We start from the raw sequence: 24,834 nt of genomic DNA, 5'->3' as shown, positions 1-24,834 counted from the left end.
AAGTTGCGGTTTGGTGGGACTTAAAGAACAGCCACATAGGTATTTTTTCGTAATTTTTTTATATTTTTTTTTTTTTTGTAATTGTACTAGTGCATTAACTGTTGGGTATGGGATATCTATTATATATGTTATTCTATCATATCTATGAACAGAGCAACTATGATAATACATCTATATTGTGACACACTCTCTTTGGTAATAGTTCATATCACTCTGATTGTTATACATTTGCATATATCATTTAGGTAATTTTTATCATGGGAATATTATAATGTAACATTCAAGCAGTGTCTGTTGATACGAGAGAATTGTTATACAATAGTAGCTTCAGCTCCTGAGACATAGAAAAGGTTTATAAACCCATCAAAACTTTTCCCCTTTTTTTTTTTTTTTTTTTTTCTTTTTCTCTGGATTCAATTGTATTTGTGCACTGTTCGTTGGGTATCGAATTTTTATTACATATGCTATTCCATCACTTTTAAGGAACAGGGCAATTAGAATAATGCATCTGTATTGTGATACACTCTCTTTGGTAATGATTCATACCACTCTGATTGTTATATATTCATGTATTTTTCATGTAACTTTTATTATATGAATATTATGATGTAACTCTCAAGTAGTGTCTGTTGATATGAGAGTCCTGTTATATAATGTGCATATCTCTTGTTTTCTTTATATTGTATTTGAACCCATGTACCTGTAATATGCTGTGATACATCTGGAGCCAGTGGATCATGGGTTAATTCTGAGGATTTCAGCAAGAATCTACAGCTGTTTGTTTGGAGAACTTTCCCATGTATAGGTATAAAGAGGACTCAGTTCACATAGTAAAGCCACTTGACAAAGGCTACACTCCTGTAGCCGAAACGCGTCGCTGTTGTGTCATTATCCATGGAGGACCATGTCTTGACTGTTCATATGTTTATATGACCGTTTTTATTGGAAACCAAGCAGAATAAAGCACCTGGAAATTTAATGACGTAGCTCTCCTTCTTGCGCTGGGCAGAACTCTTCCCTCTTCATTATACACAGGTAACAGCACCTGCAGCCCGAGCAGCAGAAGGACATCTGAGCACATGGAATGGGTGAGCTGAAAGTTTCTCTTTTAATCTATGTAGATGGTGCATGATACGTGCGCATGTTGCTTTTTTGAACGCAGCGATTTGGGTGCTAAAATTTTGACCCAAATCCGTGCGTTCCTAAAAGCAGCTTGTCAATTTATTTGTGCGCTTTGGATGCAGCTTCCACTCTGTCTATGGTGGGGGCAGCAGCCATAACACATGAAATCGGCTTTTTTTCTGCAAAAAAGCTGCATCCATTATGCAGTGTTTCTGCAGTGATTTGAAGCGCACATTTTCTGTTAAATCGCTGCAGAATATTCAGCATTTACGTGCGAGCAAGGCCTAAAGCAACTTTTCGGCAGATCTCAGCTGTACAGTTGTGATCTCCAGAAAGGAACAAGCGATCAGACTGCTGATCATTATAGTCCTTTAGGGAGACTGGTAAAATAAAAAAAAAAGTTAAAAAATGTTTAAAAAAATAAAAAAAACCCTAAAAGTTCAAATCACCCTCCATTCGCAACATTGAAAATTAAAGGGTAAAAAAAAATAAAATATACACACATTTGGTATTGTCGAGTTCAGAAATACCCGATTGATCAAAATATAAAATCAATTAACATGATCAGTAAATGATGTAGCAGCAAAAAAATTTCAAACGCCAAAATTATGTTTTTTATTCGCTACACATTTTGTGGAAAATGCAATTACAGGTGATCAAAAAGCAGCATCTGCGCAAAAATGGTACCATTAAACACATCAGCTCGAGACACAAAAAATAAGCCATTACCGAGCCCTAGATCCTGAAAAATGAGAATGCTACGGTTTTTGGAAAATGGCGCAAAATGTGTGCCACTTTTTTTGGACAAAAGTCTGAATTTTTTTTAACCCCTTAGATAAAAGTAAATCTTGTCATGTTTTGTGTCTACAATCTAGCACCAACCTCAGGCATCACACTGACACATCAGTTTTACCATATAGTGAACACAGTGAATAAAATATCTCAAAAACAATAGTGTAATCACAGGGTTTTCCGCATTTGGAATGTTTTGCCCTTTTTCAGTACACTATATGGTAAAACTCATTGTTTCATTTAAAAGCACAGCTCTTTCTGCAAAAAATGAGCCTGCACATGACCATATTGATTGAAAAATAAAAAAGCTATGCCTCTTGGAAGAATGGTGGGAAAAAACCGGAAAGAGCAAAATTGGCCGGTCTAGAAGGGGTTAATAACAATGGGACTCCTACAGTGGTAAAGCCTATGCACTAAGTGCAAGGCCTAGCCAAAATTTAAAGGAGGGATTGCAAAACAAAATGAAAGACACATAGAGGAAGGCCTCAGAATACACTTTTGGATATATTTAAAAAGAGTGGGACACCTTGAGTGGTAAAGCTTATGTACTAAGTGCAAGTGTTTAGTGTTTGGGTCTGTGGATGGGTAGCTGTGTATTTCCGCTTGCATTTCAAGGTGTGGGGTAGAGACAGCTAAAACAAAGAATCACACATGGCTGCTGATGGTGCTTGCGAATTTGAAAAGACAGGTGCATGGCAGGAGGCATCCACCCGCAGACACAGATTGTGCACCCAGGTCTTTGGCTCACCTAGTCAGCTGTTTTGATGAGATGTGACTGAACATGCTGGTGATAGTAAGGTTGGTAGTGGATCCTGTTGATGTTGGTATGGCACAGGTTGCAAATGAGCTTTCTTATGTCATGCACTTTATTTAAAAAAGTCTGGGGAACATCTAACCCTTGGCCTGTTAAATTGCTGCTTGTGTGTGCTATGTGGAACAGTGTAATGCTTAGTCCCTCTGGCCATCCAGTTGCCTCTTCCTGCCTGTTGTGGTGCTGTGGATTCCTTCTCCTCTGCATTGCTGTCCTCGCTCTGCATGCCAACTTCTAAGCTGGTTCAGTAACTTCATGATCCACCACCTCGTTTTCCACTTATGGACTCTGCTCCTCCTCCTGACTTGATTACTTAAAACCGTCACTTGTTGACAACTATGCCTCATCATCATCCATCTCTTGAGAAAATAATTGTTGCTCCTCACCATCATCTTCTGACTGTTGCTGCTTAAATATTTGGGCATCACTGCACACAATCTTCTCCTGTCCCTCTTGAAATGTGCAAGGCGAAAGGCCAGAATCAATCCACGTAAATCTATAGTGCTCCTCAGAGTGTCCCAATGTGGGATCGCTTGTCTCAAAGGACTTGCGATGATGAAACCAAGGAGGATCAGGTGAAGATTATGTGGTTAAAGAACATCAGAAATTTAACAAAGAGAGGAAACTACTAAAAGACCGAAAAAAAACCTCTCTAAAACAGATATTTATTTATTAAGGGTAAAAAATTGTCAATGCCATGTAACACAGATAGCTACAATGGTCAATAAACACACAGCAAATGTCGTGCAGGGGTGAGTGCACTTTGGTAGGGTTATCTATGTAGTGCGGGATAGCCCGGTGTATGCCGATTTGTTAATCTTTCGGAAATGGTGTTGGAATATTAGTCTATAGGGCTGGGTACAATTCCCTAGTCTCACTCATTCCTAACTGCGTAGGTTAATACACCATAATGTTTTGGGCGCCCCCGCTCAACGTCGACTTACCCTGTACTTAGCAGTGTGCCAAAGTAATGTCCATCACCCAGAAAGGTGCAGTTAGTGCTGAAGTCAAAATAATTCAGTCACACATTGTATAAAGTCAGTATTGACTTTGCTAGAAGTACTGATGTTGATAATATATACAGTGCCCAAATGGGACAGACTATACAAATTATCCTATTTAGGAATACTCCAAATGTCTAAAGGTAGTAAAGTTAATAGACACATCTATATAAAAATCCAGTGACCAACAGAATATTGTGGGCCCATAAGTAAATAATTCCCAATAAGGTTAAACTAATCTTGCTGGAAAAATGAATCCCAGAAGATCCCAACGCGTTTCCCCCACTTTTTCTGGGGATCATCCCAGGATGTTACCAAGCCGTGAAATATTCACTATACTTCAGGCCACCTAAGTGAAAAGCACAATGCAGTACGATGCTAGTTGTAATAACGCTTCCGTCCAATCCAAAGCCTAGTAATGAAAGTATAAAGGTTCAAAAATATGAACTCAGCCACATACCTTATAGTTTCTAGTGTCCTGTTATGGATCTGTATAGATATTCCAAAATGAACAGGGTGGTTATGCTGTAATTCCTCTCTGCATTGTTCAAGAGGACGTTCATTTTGCAATATCTACACGGATCTGTGATAGCGGAATATTGTGGATTGTGTACCATTTTGTGTGGGTTAATGTTTGGGCGTGGTTCACTGACCATTCTGTATTCCTTATGTGTACATTGTCCCATTTGCAGGTTTAATTCCTCCCCTACCAGCCTTTTGTTCCTAAGTCGGGGGAGGGGGCGTGAGATCCACCTACTGTAAACTCTCTGCTTACCTGGGAGATTCAGTCAGTCTGTTTGAGAACTTCAGTAGAGATGGATTGATCCTATGGGAGAAGCTGCGGCTTCTCAGAGAGAAACCGGACATTTATTTATCGGTTACCGGACTATATTTGTGATACTGGATTAATTTTACCCTCGGTTCTGTGGATTATGTTATGGACCATTTGATTTGCTTGGAATAAATGCTCTTTGGATTGTACAGCCATTTCTCACTGTTGATTGTGTGATATGGGAAAAGGACCCCGTGACAACTGGTGGCAGCGGCGGGATCAACAGAGCGCAGCCTAATGGAGATCCACCAACAGAGTGAGTACAGAAACTGGACTGCTTCCAGCCTAAAGGAGAGAGCCAAAGATCTGGGCCTGAGCTACCAGGGACTGAGTAAAGAAGCCTTAATTTATCTACTTGTGGGTGAGAGCCAGTCCACCTCCTCCCAGATGTCTGACGGACAAACACTGCGGACGGGGATCCCTGCCCTAAAAAGCCAGTGGGTGGTGTGGTTCGAAGAAGAGATGGCAGCTCTTGGCCCCGGTGTATCTCAGGAATATAAGGAGCAGGCTGCTCACCAAGCACAGAGGAGACAAGAAGCAATGGAGTCCGAGAGAGGGAGTAATGTGACTTGGAGTGTAAATCCAGCGATCCGGGAGCCTGTACCGATGACTTCAAGCCATTTGATGAGGCTTCCAGATATGTGGAAGGGTTCTTCAAGGACTTTGAGCAGCAGTGTGTCATGATGGAGGTTCCACACTCTGGCTGGGTGCATTTGTTAGTGGGACTCCTGAACAGAAGCCTGGCGGAGACTTATCGCACCATTGACTCACAGCAGAAACGGGATTACAACATTGTAAAGCGGACTATTCTGGATTACCATGCCATCACCGCAGACTCACATAGGGCACAGTTCCGAGACCTCCCATGCACCACAGGGGGATCGCTTAGGATGTATTGCCATAAGATGTCAAAGGCATGTCGGAGATGGCTGGAAGCGGCAGACACCTTCACTGTGGAAGACATTATGCAGGTATTTCTTATAGAACAATTTCTTTACAAGTGTCCTTCAGAAATACGGGAATGGGTCAGAGAACGCACACCGTGCACCTTGTATGCAGCTGCAGCGCTGGCGGTTGAGGCCCTTACTGCCCGACCGCAATGGAGGACGCTTCTGGACAATAAGCCACAGCCGACTCCTGCACCATAGATGCCCCTGTTGGAGTGTATGGCCTCCGACCTTTGTCACCAGGTTCTCCTACTGCCTTCTCCCGAATGCACATTAGAAGGAGTACGACGCAGAGGAGATGTTATCGATGTGGGCGACCTGGGCACTTGCAAAAAACTTGCCCTGCTGGTCGATTGAGGAATGACCTTGCACCAAATCGACCTGTTCATTCTCTACAGCCGAACTTCCATCAGAGAAAGCACTTACAGGAGGTTGTGCTGGATGGACAGACAGTCATTGGATTGTGTGACTCCGGGGCATTTCTCAGAATAGCTGATCCCCGAGTGGTTCGGCCACAGGTGATACATCATGGACCAGGGATTGTTATTGAATTGGCTGGAGGACAGAGGAGGAATATCCCAAAGGCGACTGTAGATCTGGACTTTGGCTTTGGGATCAAGCAATGTGTGGTTGGGGTGATGAGCGGCCTGCCTGCAGATATTCTCCTTGGAAATGATGTAAGAGATCTACAATGTCGATTTGTGGGTGCAGTAAACACAGTTTGAGTGAAGGAGGACACGAAGGAAAGCTTGTCCTTCCAAACCTACTGCTGTACAAGGGACTATTTACAGCTTCTTCATCCAATACAAGCGTGTAAGCCAACACAAGAAAGCTGATGAACTGTTCCGGCAAGAAGAACCATAGACTATCCACAGCTGAGCAACATGGACTTAAGTGAGATGGCCAGAGATTTGTGTAGACCTCATGGCATACTCACTTATTCAGAAGGAGGGAGAGGTTGTGATGGTGGAATATTGTGTATTGTGTACCATTTTGTGTGGGTTAATGTTTGGGCGTGGGTCACTGACCATTCTGTATTCCTTATGTGTACATTGTCCCATTTGCAGGTTTAATTCCTCCCCTGCCAGCCTTTTGTTCCTAAGTCGGGGGAGGGGGCGTGAGATCCACCTACTGTAAACTCTCTGCTTACCTGGGAGATTCAGTCAGTCTGTTTGAGAACTTCAGGAGAGATGGATTGATCCTATGGGAGACGCTGCAGCTTCTCAGAGAGAAACCGGATATTTATTTATCAGTTACCGGACTATATTTGTGGTACTGGATTAATTTTACCCTCGGTTCTGTGGATTATGTTATGGACCATTTGATTTGCTTGGAATAAATGCTCTTTGGATTGTACAGCCATTTCTCGCTCTGTTGATTGTGTGATATGGGAAAAGGACCCCGTGATAACTGGTGGCAGCGGCGGGATCAACAGAGCGCAGCCTAATGGAGATTCATCAACAGAGTGAGTACAGAAACTGGACTGCTTCCAGCCTAAAGGAGAGAGTCAAAGATCTGGGCCTGAGCTACCAGGGACTGAGTAAAGAAGCCTTAATTGATCTACTTGTGGGTGAGAGCCAGTCCACCTCCTTCCAGATGTCTGATGGACAAACACTGCGGACGGCGATCCCTGCCTTAAAAAGCCAGTGGGTGGTGTGGTTCGAAGAAGAGATGGCAGCTCTTGGCCCCGGTGTATCTCAGGAATATAAGGAGCAGGCTGCTCGCTGAGCACAGATAAGACAGTAAGCAATGGAGTCCGACAGAGGGAGTAATGTGACTTGGAGTGTAAATCCAGCGATCCGGGAGCCTGTACCGATGACTTCAATCCATTTGATGAGGCTTCCGGATATGTGGAAGGGTTCTTCAAGGACTTTGAGCAGCAGTGTGTCATGATGGAGGTTCCCCACTCTGGCTGGGTGTGTTTGTTAGTGGGACTCCTCAACAGAAGCCTGGCGGAGGCTTATCGCACCATTGACTCACAGCAGCAACGGGATTACAACATTGTAAAGCGGACTATTCTGGATTACCATGCCATCACCGCAGACTCACATAGGACACAGTTCCGAGACCTCCCATGCACCACAGGGGGATCGCTTAGGATGTATGGCCATAAGATGTCCCAGGCATGTCGGAGATGGCTGGAAGCGGCAGACACCTTCACTGTGGAAGACATTATACAGGTATTTCTTATAGAACAATTTCTTTACAAGTATCCTTCAGAAATACGGGAATGGGTCAGAGAACGCACGCCATGCACCTTGTATGGAGCTGCAGCGCTGGCGGTTGAGTCTCTTACTGTCCGACCGCAATAGAGGACGCTTCTGGACAATAAGCCACAGCCTGCTCCTGCACCTCGACCCTCTCCAGTTATATCTGCCCCTTCACCCAGCAGCAGGCCGATGACAACCATGGCTCCCAATCCTGGGCCCCAATAGTTCCGACCATGCCCTGGGAGAATCACAGAGAGGAGATATTATGGGTGTGGACAACCTGGGCACCTGCAATCCAGTTGTCCTGCAAGGATTCAGAGGGACCCCCACACACCTCTATCTCATCTGGTGCATTTTGTGCATTCCATCCCGCCTGAGGAAGAGTTACCACCACCTCCACCGGAGTGTACCACTGACCCCTGCACCATAGATGCCCCTGTTGCAGTGTATGGCCTCCGACCTTTGTCACCAGGTTCTCCTACTGCCTTCTCCAGAATGCACATTGGAAGGCGCACGACGCAGAGGAGATGTTATCGATGTGGGCGACCTGGGCATTTGCAAAAATCTTTCCCTGCTGGTCGATTGAGGAATGACCTTGCACCAAATCGACCTGTTAATTCTCTACAGCCGAACTACCATCAGAGAAAGCACTTACAGGAGGTTGTGCTGGATGGACAGAGAGTCATTGGATTGTGTGACTCCGGGACATTTCTCACAATAGCTGATCCCCGAGTGGTTCGGTCAGAGGTGATACATCATGGACCAAGGATTGTTATTGAATTGGCTGGAGGACAGAGGAGGAATATCCCAAAGGCGACTGTAGATCTGGACTTTGGCTTTGGGATCAAGCAATGTGTGGTTGGGGTGATGAGCGGCCTGCCTGCAGATATTCTCCTTGAAAATGATGTGGGAGATCTACAATGTCGATTTGTGGGTGCAGTAAACACAGTTTGAGTGAAGGAGGACACAAAGGAAAGCTTGTCCTTCCAAACCTACTGCTGTACAAGGGACTATTTACAGCTTCTTCATCCAATACAAGTGAGTAAGCCAACACAAGAAAGCTGATGGACTGTTCCGGCAAGAAGAACCATAGACTATCCACAGCTGAGCAACATGGACTTAAGTGAGATGGCCAGAGATCTGTGTAGACCTCATGGCATACTCACTTATTCAGAAGGAGGGAGAGATTGTGATGGTGGAATATTGTGTATTGTGTACCATTTTGTGTGGGTTAATGTTTGGGCGTGGTTCACTGACCATTCTGTATTCCTTATGTGTACATTGTCCCATTTGCAGGTTTAATTCCTCCCCTGCCAGCCTTTTGTTCCTAAGTCGGGGGAGGGGGCGTGAGATCCACCTACTGTAAACTCTCTGCTTTCCTTGGAGATTCAGTCAGTCTGTTTGAGAACTTCAGGAGAGATGGATTGATCCTATGGGAGAATCTGCGGCTTCTCAGAGTGAAACTGGACATTTATTTATTGGTTACCGGACTATATTTGTGGTACTGGATTAATTTTACCCTCAATTCTGTGGATTATGTTATGGACCATTAGATTTGCTTGGAATAAATGCTCTTTGGATTGTACATTTCTCGCTCTGTTGATTGTGTGATATGGGAAAAGGACCCCGTGACAGGATCCATAACAGGACAATAGAAATTATAAGGTATGTGGCCGAGTTCATATTTTTGAACCTTTATACTTTTATTACTAGGCTTTGGATTGGACGTGAGCGCCATTACAACTAGCATCATGCTGCATTGTGCTTTCCACTTAGATGGCCTGAAGTATAGTGAATATTTCACAGCTTGGTAACATCCCCTGATGAACCCCAGAAAAAGTGGGGGAAACGCGTCGGGATCTTCTGGGATTCATTTTTCCAGCAAGATAAGTTTACCCTTATTTTGACTTATTTACTAATGGGCCCACAATATTCTGTTGGTCATTGGAATTTTATATAGATGTGTCTATTAACTTTCTTATCTTTACACATTTGGAGTTTTCCTAAATGGGATAATTTGTATAGTCTGTCCCATTTGGGCACTGTATATATGATGAACATCAGTACTTCTAGTAGTATCCTCAATACTGACTTTATACAATGTGTGACTGAATTATTCTGACTTCAGCACTAACTGCACCTTTCTGGGTGATGGGCATTAACTTGGCACACTGCTAAGTACAGGGTTAATAGGGTTAGTCGACGTTGAGCTGCAGCGCCCAAAATATTATGGTATATTAACCTCCGCGGTTAGGAATGAGTGAGACTAGGGAATTGTAGCCCAGCCCTATAGGCTAATAATCCAACACTATTTCCGAGAGTTTAGCAAATCGGCATACACCGGGCTATCGTTCACTACATAGAAAACCCTACCGAAGTGCAATCACCCCTGCACGACATTTGCTGCGTATTTACTGACCATTGTAGCTATTTGTGTTACATGGCTTTGACAATTCTTTAACTTTAATTAATAAATATCTGTTTTTAGAAAGTTTTTCTTCGGTCTTTTGAAGATTATGTGGTCCAACTCTTGGCTAGTGATAGTGGACCATGTGGAAGACTGGATCGTGCTGGGAAAAAGACTGAAAGCATTTTCTGCCATCCAACTCACCAACTGTTTGTACTGATATTATTAGAGAATAGAATATATTTTTAATGTTGCTTCAGCAAGGACTGTGAGGCTATAATCCCTACCTAGATGCCTTCAATACACTATCCCTTCTCTAGCTGCTAGCCGCACACTAAATGCAGTTAAGAGAGGTATTATTAGAGAATACAATAGATTAGACTTTGCCCTGAAAAGAACTTTAACTTTTTCATTGCAGCAGCAAGGACTATTAAGGTATAATCCCTGCCTAGATGCCTCTAATACATTATCTGTTCTCCAGAAGCTAGCCTACACTACATGCAGCTAACAGTAGTATTACTTGATAGCAGAATAGATTTTTTAAGTTGCAGCAGTAATAATCACTCTAATACACTATCCCTTTTCCAGCCACGCGCTCTACACTGTTTGCAGTGTAGAGTGAGCTGAGCGGCATACTTATTATTAATGGGTCTTTTATAGACCTGATGGCGCAATGCGGCTGGTTAAGAACAGTAATGCCAGTGGCTAATATGAAAATGGGATTGTTGTGACTGGCAGGCAATCCCCACATGTATTGTGGCTGAAAAACAGCCGAAAAACATGCAGGGCGGGCACTCGAGCATAGCACTTGAGCACCAGGTATACAATCAAGTATTGAGCATGCCTAAGCACCCCGATGCAAAGTCGAGTATTGAACAATGGCAAGCATGTTTGACGATCACTAGTTGTGGCTTATTGGCTACTGGGCGTACAGACCTGTCACTGTAAAATCCTGCCTTTACATGAAGCAGTGGAGAAACAGGAGAGATTTGCTTTAATTAGGAATGAGTGAACCCAAGCAGTAAAATTCGTGGTTCGTACCAAATATCTGGTGTCGGGGTCATGGACTCGAGCACGGATTAAAAAAAAAGTCTGTGTCCATGTTCAGTTTTTCCATAATGTTCGTATGTTAATAAAGTTTGTTGAAAGCCTGCAGTGTAGCCAATCAGCAAACTTTATTGCATGCCAAATTTGCCTTTCCGCTGCTGTGAACAATAAAGATTTAAAAAAATAAAATAAAATATGTGGGTGTAGGCTTCAGCCTATTTTTAATAACAAGCACAAGTAAAATAGACAACTGTGGGCTGCAACCCTCAGCTGTCAGCTTTACCGTGGCTGGTTATCAATAATAGAAGGGATCCCACCCCATTTCTTAAAATTATTTTAATACATTATTTAAGAAAAAACGGCGTTTGATCCGCCTATTTTGGATAACCAACTAAGGTAAAACAGACAGCTGAGGGCTGGTATTATCAGGGTTGGAAAGCCTATGGTCATTTGGACTTTCCCAGCCTAAAAATAGCAGCCCACAGCTGCCCCAAAAGTGGGATCCTCCCAATTACCCTAGAACAGTGGGAATCGGGGTAATTCTTGTAGGAATGATGTAAATTGCCAGCTGGCACCAAGCCCAGGGATAAGTATTGAAGTGACATCTATCACACCCACCAAATACTAAATCGATAAGCATAGGGTTAAGAAACATAAACAAGTAAAAAAAAAAATATTTATTTGAATAAAGACTGCCCCACACTCCTTCATTTACCAATTTATAACTTCAAAATAAATCCTGTAAGTTCTGATGTAATCCAAAGTGTAGTGTTCCATTAGATCCATTGATTCTTATGGGACATTATTCTGAGAACTACAATGTTTCATAGGCTACTGCCAGTCAGTGGCAGTCTGGAATTCCTCACGAGTGGTGATGTCAGTAACTCAGTGATGTCACCACTCATGATAAAATGGGGGCTGCCACTGACTGGCAGTGACTTATGCAGCCTTGTTCGGAGAAAGTTCTCAGAATGCATCGCCATAGTAATCAATGGACATTGTGGGACATTACACTTTGGCTTACTTCTGAACTTCCAGGATTTATTTTGAAGTAATAAATAGGTTAACATGGGCATGTGTGTCGCCCTGGGCAAGCCAGGGGACACAGGTCATCACACCACCACACCCTACATCCCAGTTAGGAACACCACAGCTAACCAAAAATCCTTGTTGCCTGACTCCAGAGGCTGATGATTCACACCAGGGGGTGGGCCAGGCGGTTGGCTCCGCCCACCGAGGAGTTCACAGCTCTGGAGGCGGGAGAAACCAGGCAGATTAGCCCAGGCAGGGCTTGAGTGCAGTTCAGTTTAGGAGGAGGAAGTGAAAGGAGTAAACAAGTAGTGAAAGTAGAAAGAAGTAAAGTGGTAAAGGAGGAAAGCAAGAGTGGTGACACAAAGAAAGCTTGAAGTAGTCCAGCTGTGTGCAGGACAGGTCAGCAAGGTCAGCAACGGCGGTGACTGTCTGGAGGGGGACTGTTTGGAAGTTCCTGGAAGGACCGCGGACGGGTAGTGGCCCGGCGGTCTGGAGCAGTGTACCGAAGGACAGTCAGCACCAGGGCAGGGGCCTCTCGGACCCTGGTAAGGCTAGGAGTCGCCATAATTTGCCAAATCCGTCAGTGAAGGGGACGTAGATCCCCCAACAACCAAGTCCCAATTGAAGGCAACAGCCCAACCAGAGTAGGAGAGACACCGCCACCGCCAAGGCACCAGTCTCTCAGGGTCAGCGCCTGCGGGCAAAGAGTAGAGCTCCTCCAGCCCAGCTTGAAGCCAGGGAGCGGGTTACCGGTGGGAATCCATCGCTACCAACACAGAAACAAAGGTGCAAGGAAAAAGGACATCACCGTCACCTACTGGGAGAGCAAGTGCAGCCGTCCGTGGGAACCGTCTTTCCAGCCGTGTGGTTTACCGTAAAACTGTGTCAACGTCTCAGGCTGAGTGAGTACCACAGTGCCGCAAGGCACAGCGCTGCCCCCGCGTCTCTGCGCCCACCAGGCCCTGCACCTCCCTCACCATCACCGGGCTCCGGGATCACCAACCCCTACCCACGGAGGGGCAACGCAACACCTGGCTGCTCCGCATCACCGTCCCCGGGATTCCCGTATTGAGCAGCGGTGGTGAAATCACCACAACCGTGGGTGGCGTCACGGACAATAAACTATTCCCACACCCAACAACCTCCCTTTCACTCACGGGCGAGGAGTGCCGCTCGAGAACCCCCGGGATCCGGCCCACAGCTCGAGCGACCACTGAGCAGCAGCCGCCGGACCCGAGCAGAAGGGGTGAGCGTAGTGTGCTGACACCCTCCTCCCCGCCCGCGACAACTTGGCGTCACGAACAGGATCTTACCGCTCTGCCGTTTGGTAGAGGTGCGCCTTGTTACCGCCGGAGATATCCGGCAGGAAAATTTTAGGAGCCGCCATCTTTGGCACGAAAAGTTCCCGCTCGAGCGTCTTCTCGAGTAGCAGAGGCGCGAAGGCCGAAACCCCGCCCCGAGAGAGGAGGGGCTGGAAAGAGCTAAGGGGAACGGAAACAAGATGTCTGCGCCCGACGGAGCCGCTGGAGGAGCGGTGGTCGCAGCCGCAGCGGCACCCACGGATGGGAATGGGCCTGCCCAGGTCCCGGCCATACCGGCGGGAGGTGCCGCGGCCCCCGCGCTCGCTCAGGTCATGCCGTTCTCCTTGCCCTATGCGCCCGGAGCTGCCTGGCTACCGCAGTATGACGGGAAACCAGATGCTCTACAGGCCTTCCGGAAAAAGCTTAACCCGTTGCTAGAGCTGTACCCCCTGACCGATAAGCAACGTGCAGCGATAGTGCTAGGCCAGTTAACCGACGCGGCTGAGCAGGAAGCGGAGACCTGGGCCGAGGGGGACCGGCTCTCTGTAGCCACCATCTTTGAGAAGCTACAGACTGCCTTCGAGACCCGGACTGAAGCTGAGCTGAGGATGCAGTTTTACCAGTGCCGACAACGGGCTGGGGATAGCATTCGGGACTATGCTTTACGTCTGCAAACCGCCCTCCGCACGCTGAAGCGGGTGAACCCTATTAATGAGGCGGATAGCAACAAGATGTTGGTGGAGCAATTTGGGCAGGGGATGAGGTCTCCTGAGGATCGTAAACAACTCCGGCTGTGGGCCCTGGAACACCCTGATGTGGACTTTGCTGTGTTAAAGGAATGGGCTATTAAAGCGCTACAGCCCCCAGCTGCAGAAGTTCGGGAACCTGCCCCGTGGCCCGTCGAGACGGCCCCCATTGTGGCGGCCTCTGCCCTACCAACCTCTCCAATACCTACAGCCCCAAGCAGCACCGTGGAAGAACTGGCAGCCCAGGTCCGTCGCATGGATGGAGACCTCGCCAAGATCCTTGCTGCACTACAACCTCTGACCAGATCTCAGCCTCCAGCACAGATACAGCTCGCTGACAGCCCTGAGGATGTTCCCTGGATGCAGCGGAGAAGTGCCAATAATCCGCGGAGCAGACCTCCAATCTGCTACAAGTGCCGCAAGCCTGGTCACTACTTCCGACAGTGCCCGTTAAACGAGCAACCCCTGGGGCCCCGGGCCAATCCTCAGGAGTAGAACATCGTGGCCCCCCGGACTGGCGAGATCGATATATCGGGGCCCGACCCATCATTCCCGTGGCTGTGGACGGTATACTGGTGATGGCTCTCTTGGACACTGGATCACAGGTAACCACCATACCGTACACGTTGTATCAGCGGTATTGGGGAATGGACGAACTGGCACCCCCAGACACTAGTATAACACTGATTGCTGCCAATGGACTTCCATTGACCCAAGTGGGGTATAAACAAGTGGCTATGACTGTGGGGCAAGCTGAACTACAACATCAGGGTATGATTGTGATCATGAATGAACCCAGTGATCATAACCCGAAGATAGTGCTAGGAACCAATGTGATGGAGCACTGTATGACTGATGTGTTGACCCTATTACAACAGCTGGCCGCCCCAGCAGCAGGAAGCCGGCAGAGAGCTGTGCAGCGTGAGATCCGGGCTCTGATGTACCGCCAGCATGTCAGCTCCACAGGAGGGGAGATTGGGGGAGTGAGAGTAATGGATGTGGCTCCGTTGACTGTGCCCCCTAGGAGTGAGATGATGATTTGGTGTAGGGCAGCAGTAGGGCCACAGGGGCGTGATTACCAAGCCATGATGGAGCCCATACCCTCTGATCATTGGCCCACTGTAATGGCCGCCTGAGGGGTGGTGGATGTGAAGAAAGGGAGAGTGCCTGTGAGGGTGTTGAACTGTGGAGAGGAAGAAGTCAGGCTTCCCCGGTATGCCACCATTGCCAAGCTGCTCACCCTGGACCCTCACACTATCCATGAAGCCAGTCCATCCACACTCACACCCACCACTAGCACTTCCCCACCCCGGGGGGAAACAAAGGAGTGTCACCAACAGTTACATGTAGGCACCGATGATACCCCTACACACCATAGGGCAGGGGTATACAGGGTGGTGCAGGAGTACGAACAGGTTTTCAGTAAGCACCCCCTAGACTTTGGGCAGATCAAGGGGGTCCAACACCACATCCCCACCGGTGAACACCCCCCTATCAAAGAGAGGTATAGACCTATTCCCCCTGCACATTACCAGTGTGCCAAAGATATGTTGAGGAATATGAAGGAGGCAGGGGTTATTCGGGACAGCTGTAGTCCCTGGGCCGCTCTGTTGGTACTGGTCAAGAAGAAGGATGGTACCATGCGGATGTGCGTGGACTACCGGAAGATCAATCAGATAACCTATAAAGATGCCTATCCATTACCTCGTATCGAAGAGTCTTTGGCTGCACTGAGGACTGCAAACTACTTCTCGACCCTTGATCTCACCAGCGGGTACTGGCAAGTGGCCGTGGCCCCAGAGGACCGGGAGAAGACCGCCTTCACCACCCCGATGGGGCTCTGCGAATTCAATAGCATGCCTTTGGGCTGTGAAATGCCCCGGGAACCTTCCAACGGCTGATGGAGTGCTGTCTGGGACATCTAAACTTCGAGACCGTCCTGTTGTACTTGGATGATGTGATTGTTTATTCCCAGACGTATGAAGCCCATCTGGAGCACCTGGCCAAGGTGTTTGCGTCCCTTGCCAAGTACGGGATGAAATTGAAGCCCTCTAAGTGTCACCTGCTGAAACCCAGGGTGCAGTACCTAGGGCACGTGGTGAGTGCGGACGGTGTCGCCCCCGACCCTGAGAAGATTACTGCCATCTAGAGCTGGCCGAGACCAACTACGGTGAGAGAAGTAAGGCAGTTTCTGGGTCTGGTGGGGTACTACCGGCGCTTTATAAAGGGGTACACGAAGATGGCTGCCCCCATGCAGGACCTCCTCGTGGGACAGACCAAAGGTGGTAGACCCATTGGAGCCCCACTGTCGTGGGAAGACAAGCATGAGGAGTCCTTTTGCCAGTTGAAGGCGGCCTTGACCGGAGAAGAGGTCCTGGCGTATCCTGATTATGGGCGCCCGTTCATCCTCCACACAGACGCCAGTAACGTGGGACTAGGAGCGGTCCTATCCCAGGTCCAGGATGGAAAGGAGAAGGTGATTGCCTATGCCAGCCGAAAACTCCGGCCGACCGAAAGGAACCCTGAGAACTACAGCTCCTTCAAGCTCGAGCTATTGGCGTTGGTATGGGCTATCACGGAGCAGTTCCGCCACTACTTGGCAGCAGCAACGTTCACCGCGTTTACGGACAACAATCCACTGACCCACCTGAACACGGCCAAGTTGGGCGCGCTGGAGCAGCGGTGGGTAGCCCGGCTAGCCAACTATGATTTCACCATAAAGTACCGAGCCGGTCGTGTCAACATAAATGCTGATGCACTCTCCCGAATGCCCCATTTGTCAGAAGAGGGGTGCGAGGATGACGACCTCGAGGAGATCGAGTTGCCTGCGTTTCACCAGCCGCCTACTGAGAGGGTACAAGTACATCAGCAACGGGTGGATCTGGACCCACGGCCCAGTCAAGAGTGGCAGGAAGCTCAGAACCAAGCGCCGGCTGTTCGCCTTGTCAAGACTCTGGTGGAACAAGGTGCTATGGGAATAGACCCTGCCGCTCCAGCCGAAGCCCAACGCTTGTGGAAAGAACGGAAACGGCTTTACCTACACCAAGGGAGGCTGTACCGCGAACTGATCAACCCGAAGACCCATGAGAAAATATGCCAGTTGGTCGTTCCTCAAGCTGACGTGGCTACTGTCCTGCGGGCATACCATGATGGTGCTGGCCACTTCGGGTGGAAGAAGCTGGAGATGCTGTTGAGGGAGCGGTTCTATTGGAGTGGGATGCGTGAATCAATGGAAGCCTGGTGCCGAGAGTGTGGTCCTTGTACGCTGAGGAGAAAGGACGAGACTAGCCAGAGGGCACCCTTACATCCAATAGTCACCCATCAGCCGCTGGAGCTGGTCGCCCTAGACCATGTCAAGCTCACCCCTAGCCGAAGTGGGTACACCTACGCATTGACCATTGTAGACCACTACTCAAGATTTATGGTGGTAGTCCCCGTTAAGGACCTAACTGGGCGAACTGCTGCTCGAGCGTTCCAGGCTTATTTTTGCCGACCCCATGGGTACCCAGAGAAGGTGCTGACTGACCAAGGCCCGGCCTCTGAAGCAGAGGTGTTCCACGAATTCTGCCAGTTGTACGGCTGCAAGAAGATCCAGACCACTCCTTACCACGCCCAGACCAACGGCATGTGTGAGTAAATGAACCACTTGGTCCTGGGGCTCCTCAAGACGCTACCACTGGAAGAACGGAACCTGTGGCCGGAAAAGTTACCCGACTTGGTCGACATGTACAATAATATCCCGTCTAGCTTGACAAAGTGCACCCCAGCGTATCTGATGAGGGCTAGGCCGGGCCGCCTGCCGGTGGATCTGGAGATGGGGTTGGAAGCCCCAGAAGCACTCCCTTCGACGGAGGAGCGGGAAAGTCGGAGGAGAGCACAATACCGGCAAATCCAGGAGTATGTGGAGAAAAACCTCAGTCGAAGTCGAGAACAGCAGGAGCACCGGTTCAATCAGAAGGCATCCGCAGATCCTTTCCAGCCAGGAGATGTAGTGTTGAAACGGAAGAGGAAGGCCCACAAGCTGGATGATCAGTGGGAGCAAGTCCCCTACGTCATACAACCCACAGAATGGGGAGATGGGAAGGCCTACCAGATCAGTCGTGACCAAGGGGGCACCCTGGCCACAGTTTCCCGGGACCATCTAAAAAGGTGCCCACCAGCGTTGAAGGCAGAGGCTGAAGTACCGGTTCCTCCACCAGTAGAGAAGGCAGCAGAGGTAATCCACACCGTAATGGGTGACTTCCCAGCAAACTGGCCTACACAGAACGGCGCGGTGATTCTTCCAGTGATACTGTTCCCACAACCCGTGGATGAAGAAGTAGTGGAAGCGGTCAACCGTGAGCCAGAACCAGTGCCAGTGCCCAGGGATGAACCTGTACCCAGCTCCCCTACACCTCCGCCTGCTCCACACTATAGCAGGGAGGAGGAACCGATTGTTCCCTCTACCCCACTGTCTAGCCTCACTGACACCGGGCCCCGGAGGTCCACCCGTCCCAACCTAGGTAGACCCCCACTTAGGTACAGGGAGACCGTCCTGTGAGTCAAAGGTGTCAGGGAATGTAAAGAGTTATTTGTTTGTTTGAAAAAGTTGAAAATGATGAAAAATGATGATTACCGAGTACCTAACCTGATTGTCGAAAGTGATTTGCAACCGGCCGGAGCCGGCACCGTTGTCCCCGTGGGGACCATTTAAAAAGTTGTTTTGCATGGAGGACTTTCCATGGACAAGCCCGTGAACTTGCAGGGCAACCACAAACGTTAAGTGGCTTGTAAATAAGTTGTTTGCCGTTACCGTTTTCCGCAATGCCGCCTCTGGAGAGGCAGGTTGGAGGGAGGGCCCTCAGCAGAGCAGGCTGGGGCCCAGCCACCAAGGGAACCGGTGGCTACCCTCTGGAGGGGAAGGACAGATCCCGCTCGGGTAACTTGTGCTGGACTGTGGGTCAAGGGGTGCTGCCTGGGTTTTAGGGGCAGCATCAGGGCCAGGTTGCTTGGGTGGGAGAGAGCGGAAACCGTAACCGTAAACCGTTTGCAACGTTAAAGAAATGTGCCTCCCGTTATGGGAAGATTCATTAAAAATGTAAATATGTTATTTTACCCTGTTATCTTTTACAGAAAAATAAAACCGGTGTTGGACGGCAGCACGTGGACGGTCTGCATTTTGCTAAGGGGGAATGTGTCGCCCTGGGCAAGCCAGGGGACACAGGTCATCACACCACCACACCCTACATCCCAGTTAGGAACACCACAGCTAACCAAAAATCCTTGTTGCCTTCCTCCAGAGGCTGATTATTCACACCAGGGGGTGGGCCAGGCGGTTGGCTCCGCCCACCAAGGAGTTCACAGCTCTGGAGGCGGGAGAAACCAGGCAGATTAGCCCAGGCAGGGCTTGAGTGCAGTTCAGTTTAGGAGGAGGAAGTGAAAGGAGTAAACAAGTAGTGAAAGTAGAAAGAAGTAAAGTGGTAAAGGAGGAAAGCAAGAGTGGTGACAGAAAGAAAGCCTGAAGTAGTCCAGCTGTGTGCAGGACAGGTCAGCAAGGTCAGCAACGGCGGTGACTGTCTAGAGGGGGACCGTTTGGAAGTTCCTGGAAGGACCACGGACGGGTAGTGGCCCGGCGGTCTGGAGCAGTGTACCGAAGGACAGTCAGCACCAGGGCAGGGGCCTCTCGGACCCTGGCAAGGCTAGGAGTCACCATAATTTGCCAAATCCGTCAGTGAAGGGGACGTAGATCCCCCAACAACCAAATCCCGATTGAAGGCAACAGCCCAACCAGAGTAGGAGAGACACCGCCACCGCCAAGGCACCAGTCTCTCAGGGCCAGCGCCTGCGGGCAAAGAGTAGAGCTCCTCCGGCCCAGCTTGAAGCCGGGGAGCGGGTTACCGGTGGGAATCCATCGCTACCAACACAGAAACAAAGGTGCAAGGAAAAGGGACATCACCGTCACCTACTGGGAGAGCAAGTGCAGCCGTCCGTGGGAACCGTCTTTCCAGCCGTGTGGTTTACCGTAAAACTGTGTCAACGTCTCAGGCTGAGTGAGTACCACAGTGCCGCAAGGCACAGCGCTGCCCCCGCGTCCCTGCACCTCCCTCACCATCACCGGGCCCCGGGATCACCAACCCCTACCCACGGAGGGGCAACGCAACACCTGGCTGCTCCGCATCACCATCCCTGGGATTCCCGTATTGAGCAGCGGTGATGAAATCACCACAACCGTGGGTGGCGTCACGGACAATAAACTATTCCCACACCCAACAACCTCCCTTTCACTCACGGGCGAGGAGTGCCGCTCGAGAACCCCCGGGATCCGGCCCACAGCTCGAGCCACCACTGAGCAGCAGCCGCCGGACCCGAGCAGAAGGGGTGAGCGTAGTGTGCTGACACCCTCCTCCTTGCCCGCGACACATGTGGGAGAGTCATTATTCACCAATTCACCATTGAGGATTTTTTTTATTAATAAAACGGTGAACAAGGGCATGTGGGGGAGTTTTTATAATTTTTTTTTCCTGTGTCTGCATTCTTTTTAACTTCACATTTGCTGGGTTAGTAATGGGAGGGAGTCTGATAGATGCCTATCCATTACTAACTCCTGGGATTGACATTAACCCCAAACGTATTATCCCCATTGCCACCATGCAAGAGCAATCGGGAAGAGCCAGGCAAAGCACCAAAATTGGCACATCTAATGAATCAACCACTGCTGTAGCCATTGCGGACTGCTGTTTTTAGGCTGGGGTGAGAGTGATAAATTTATGTTGGATTCTGTAGTGGATAGGCAACCAGTGCAATGACTGGCAAAGAGCAGAGCCATCAGTGAAGCGGTTGCAGAGGAAAATGATCTTAGCTGCGGCATTCAGAATGGATTGGAGAGGGGAGAGTTTAGTAACAGGGAGACCAATTAATAAAGAATTACAATAATCCAGGCGAGAATGAATGAGAGCGACAGTAAGAGTTTTTGCAGAGTCAAGGGTAAGAAAAGGTCGAATTCTAGAGATGTTTTTGAGGTGGAATTGGCATGAACGAGCGAGTGAATGAATGTGGGGAGTGAAGGAGAGATCGAAGTCAAATAAAACCCCAAGACAGCGGGCGTGCTGCTGGGGCGCAATGGTAGAGCCACACACAGAAATAGTAATATTGGGTTTCGAAAGGTTAGGAGAGTGAGGAAACAGAAGAAGTTCAGTTTTTGATAGGTTCAGTTTTAGATAGAGGGGGGACATGATGTTGGAGACAGCGGACAGACAATCGGTAGTATTTTGTAATAGTGCAGGGGTGATGTCAGGAGAAGATGTGTACAGTTGGGTGTCATCAGCATAGAGATGGTACTGGAAACCAAATCTGCTGATCGTTTGTCCAATAGGGGCTATGTATAGAGAGAACAGGAGGGGGCCTAGGACTGAACCCTGAGGAATCCCGACCGTAAGGGGAAGAGGAGAGGAAGAGGAGCCGGCAAAGGATACAGTGAATGAGCGGTCAGAGAGGTAAGAGGAGAACCAAGTAAGCACGGTGTCCTTGAACCCGATAGAGCGGAGCATAGTGAGAAGGAGCTGGTGATCCACAGTATCGAATGCAGCAGAGAGATCCAGGAGGTTTAGCAGAGAGTAGTGACCATTAGATTTAGCTGTAAGTAGATCATTAGAGACTTTAGTAAGAGCAGTTTTAGTAGAATGTAAGGAGTGGAAACCAAATTGTAGAGGGTCAAGGAGAGAGTTATCTGACAGATAGCGGATTAGACGGAAGTGGACCAGGCTTTCAAGGAGTTTGGAGATGAATGGGAGATTAGAGACAGGTCTGTAGTTAGCGGCACAATTTTGGTCCAGGGATGTTTTCTTAAGTAATGGGTGTATGCTGGCATGTTTGAAGGAGGAAGGAAAGACACCAGAGGAGAGAGAGAGATTGAATATTTTAGTTAGGTGAGTGGGGACAGCTGGGGTGACAGATTTAAGGAGATGTGAGGGAATAGGGTCACTGGTGCAGGTAGTAGGGTGAGAAGATGAGAGGAGCCTGGTGACTTCTTCTTCTAATCATACTCAGAGAAGGCTTCCCGTGCTTCCAGAGTCCTATTTCCTATTAATCAGTAATTTTCTATTGCATTCATTAACATGTTAGCATGCCCACAGGGTCATACTAACATGCCAGGGGTGCCGACTAGCTACGGGAAGTAACGCCCTCGCGACTAGTCCTTGGCCCCATTAGCATATCATATGGGATCTTTAGAAATTCTTTTTTTTAAAGATCCCTTTATGTATGCCACTATAAACTGGGACTGCTAGGCAGGGATTAGTAATATGCACCAAGAACTGCTTGTGGTTCTGGCTGCATATTTCATTTTAATTCACCCTTTTCAGTATTATGGAATGTGTTAATGTTTAATAAATGTTAAAGATGTCTAAACTAGTGACTGCATTGCATTTTTTGCCGAATTTGGGGTGGAACTCCTTGTTCAGTGGAGTTATGAACAAAACAATGTAATCCAGCAAACAACAGCAAAGCAAGGTTAGTAAACTAGGGGTTTTGTATATAGACCTCTACTGGTGCAATGATTTTTATGACTTTTTATTTTAATATCAGAATGATATGATATATAGCACAATGGGGATTAATTTATAGTTCTTATCTGCATATACTGACTCAAGCACAATGTTAAATCCCTTGATGACCAGACCATTTTTCATTTTTGTGCTTATTTTTTTCCAAAGATATAATTCCATGTGTGGACTAGGCTCATCTCCTGAGTTTGATCCATAGACCTGCACCTGGCTTGTAAACCAGATATTAGTAATACTTTGAGACGGGGTTAAAATTGTTACTATATGACTAATTTTAAAGGGGTTAAATACTGATAAAAGCAAAACTTCAGAAAAGCACTAACCCAACTCAGAATTTGTTTGAAAATACTTAGAATGGACAGACTTTGCAGTTGTTTTCATACAACTTAAAGAGTACCAATCACCAAAATTTTCCTATATAACCTAAAGCCAGTGCTATACTGGTGCTATCATGCTGATTCTATACATACCCTTAGTGGTCAGCTCGGATGTATAGTTTTGAAAACGCAAGCAAGTTAAGCTTGTAAAATTAACAGGTTTTTGATTGGCAGCAGCTAATAGCCGGGGAAGGTATTCATAGTGAAACCTGCCCTACTTCCTATCCATCCTCCCAGTATCAATTATTTATGCTAATTCCATTATTGAAGGTTGTGGCTATTAATCATGGTGGCTAAAAGGACCTGTGCTGATGTCATCCCCATGACCAGAAGGGGTGGTGTTACGGGGGGCTGTCTGATAATAAAACCTAAAGGAGTAACAGACAGTCAGGGTCCACCGTGCAAAGACTCTGCTGCAGACTATGGCAGAGTGTAGTACCTCTGTTAAACTCACAGAGGAATATAATTAGTAAATAAGGCAATTCCTCCCTTACTTGGAGGGTGTGTGGAATGGTCTCTGTTAATAATCACAGAGACAAAGGCAGTGAGTGTGAAATGGCACCTACCTAGGTCCATTCCTCTAGTGGTGCCAGGAGACTGACAGCAGCGTAAGCCGCACAAAGCTCCTACCTGCGTTCGCTCCACTAGTGTGCAAGGACACGAACCACTAGATATGGCACCTGCCTAGGTCCGCTCTTCTAGTGGTGCAAAAGAGACGAACAGCAGCGTAAGCCGCACAAAGCTCCTACCTGCGTTCGCTCCACTAGTGTGCGAGGACACGAACCACTAGATATGGCACCTGCCTAGGTCCGCTCTTCTAGTGGTGCAAAAGAGACGGACAGCAGCATAAGCCGCACAAAGCTCCTACCTCTGTTCGCTCCCCTAGTGTGCGAGGATACGAACAACTGCCAGACGCAGAATAAGGAACGTTACCCTAGCAGCAACGTCCACCTACGAGTAGAATCACAAGGCCCAGCCAGACCATGTGCCTCAGGCACCTGCCTATGTCCGCTCCCCTAAGAGGTAAGGATACGGACTGCAGCCGAAGCTGTAAGGTATAAGAACGCTACCCTGCCGGTAGCGCTCACCTAACATAGACAGAGAGATGCCTAGAGGAACGTGCACAGAGCGTCTACTCTCATGCATGAACCAATAGGACTGAGCGCCGTGCAGCGTGCGTCAGGGTCTTATATAGACTCTGTGCCTCATCCAAGATGGAGGACACCAGAGCCAATCCGCTGCCAGAACGACAGGAATGACGTCACGCTGGCCTATCACCGAGCAAAGCGTCACAAGCACATGACCAGCGACCAATCGGCATAGAAGGTGTCAGAGACATGTGACCACGTGTCACAAGCACATGACCAGCAGCCAATCAGCATAGAAGGTGTCAGAGACATGTGACCTCGTGTCAGCGATGATGTCACCCGCACATGTGCAATGGCTCCAAGATAGGACTTAGTCTCCAGCACTTGCACATGTGCAGTAGCAAGAAATCTGAACATAGTCTCCAGTGCTCGCACATGTGCAGTAGCAAGAAATCTTGACATAGACTCCAGTGCCACAGCAGCCGTAACAGGTGGGGCCTCCACCAGCAGAAAAATGATGTTTCTTCCTGGTATCAGCTAGGATGGCCGAGGCACTGCCCCTTCTGGTCACATGGGTATGA

Source organism: Anomaloglossus baeobatrachus, chromosome 1 (genome assembly GCF_048569485.1).
Source record: "Anomaloglossus baeobatrachus isolate aAnoBae1 chromosome 1, aAnoBae1.hap1, whole genome shotgun sequence".
NCBI classification, from domain to species: Eukaryota; Metazoa; Chordata; class Amphibia; order Anura; family Aromobatidae; genus Anomaloglossus; species Anomaloglossus baeobatrachus.
This window is presented reverse-complemented; position numbering follows the sequence as displayed.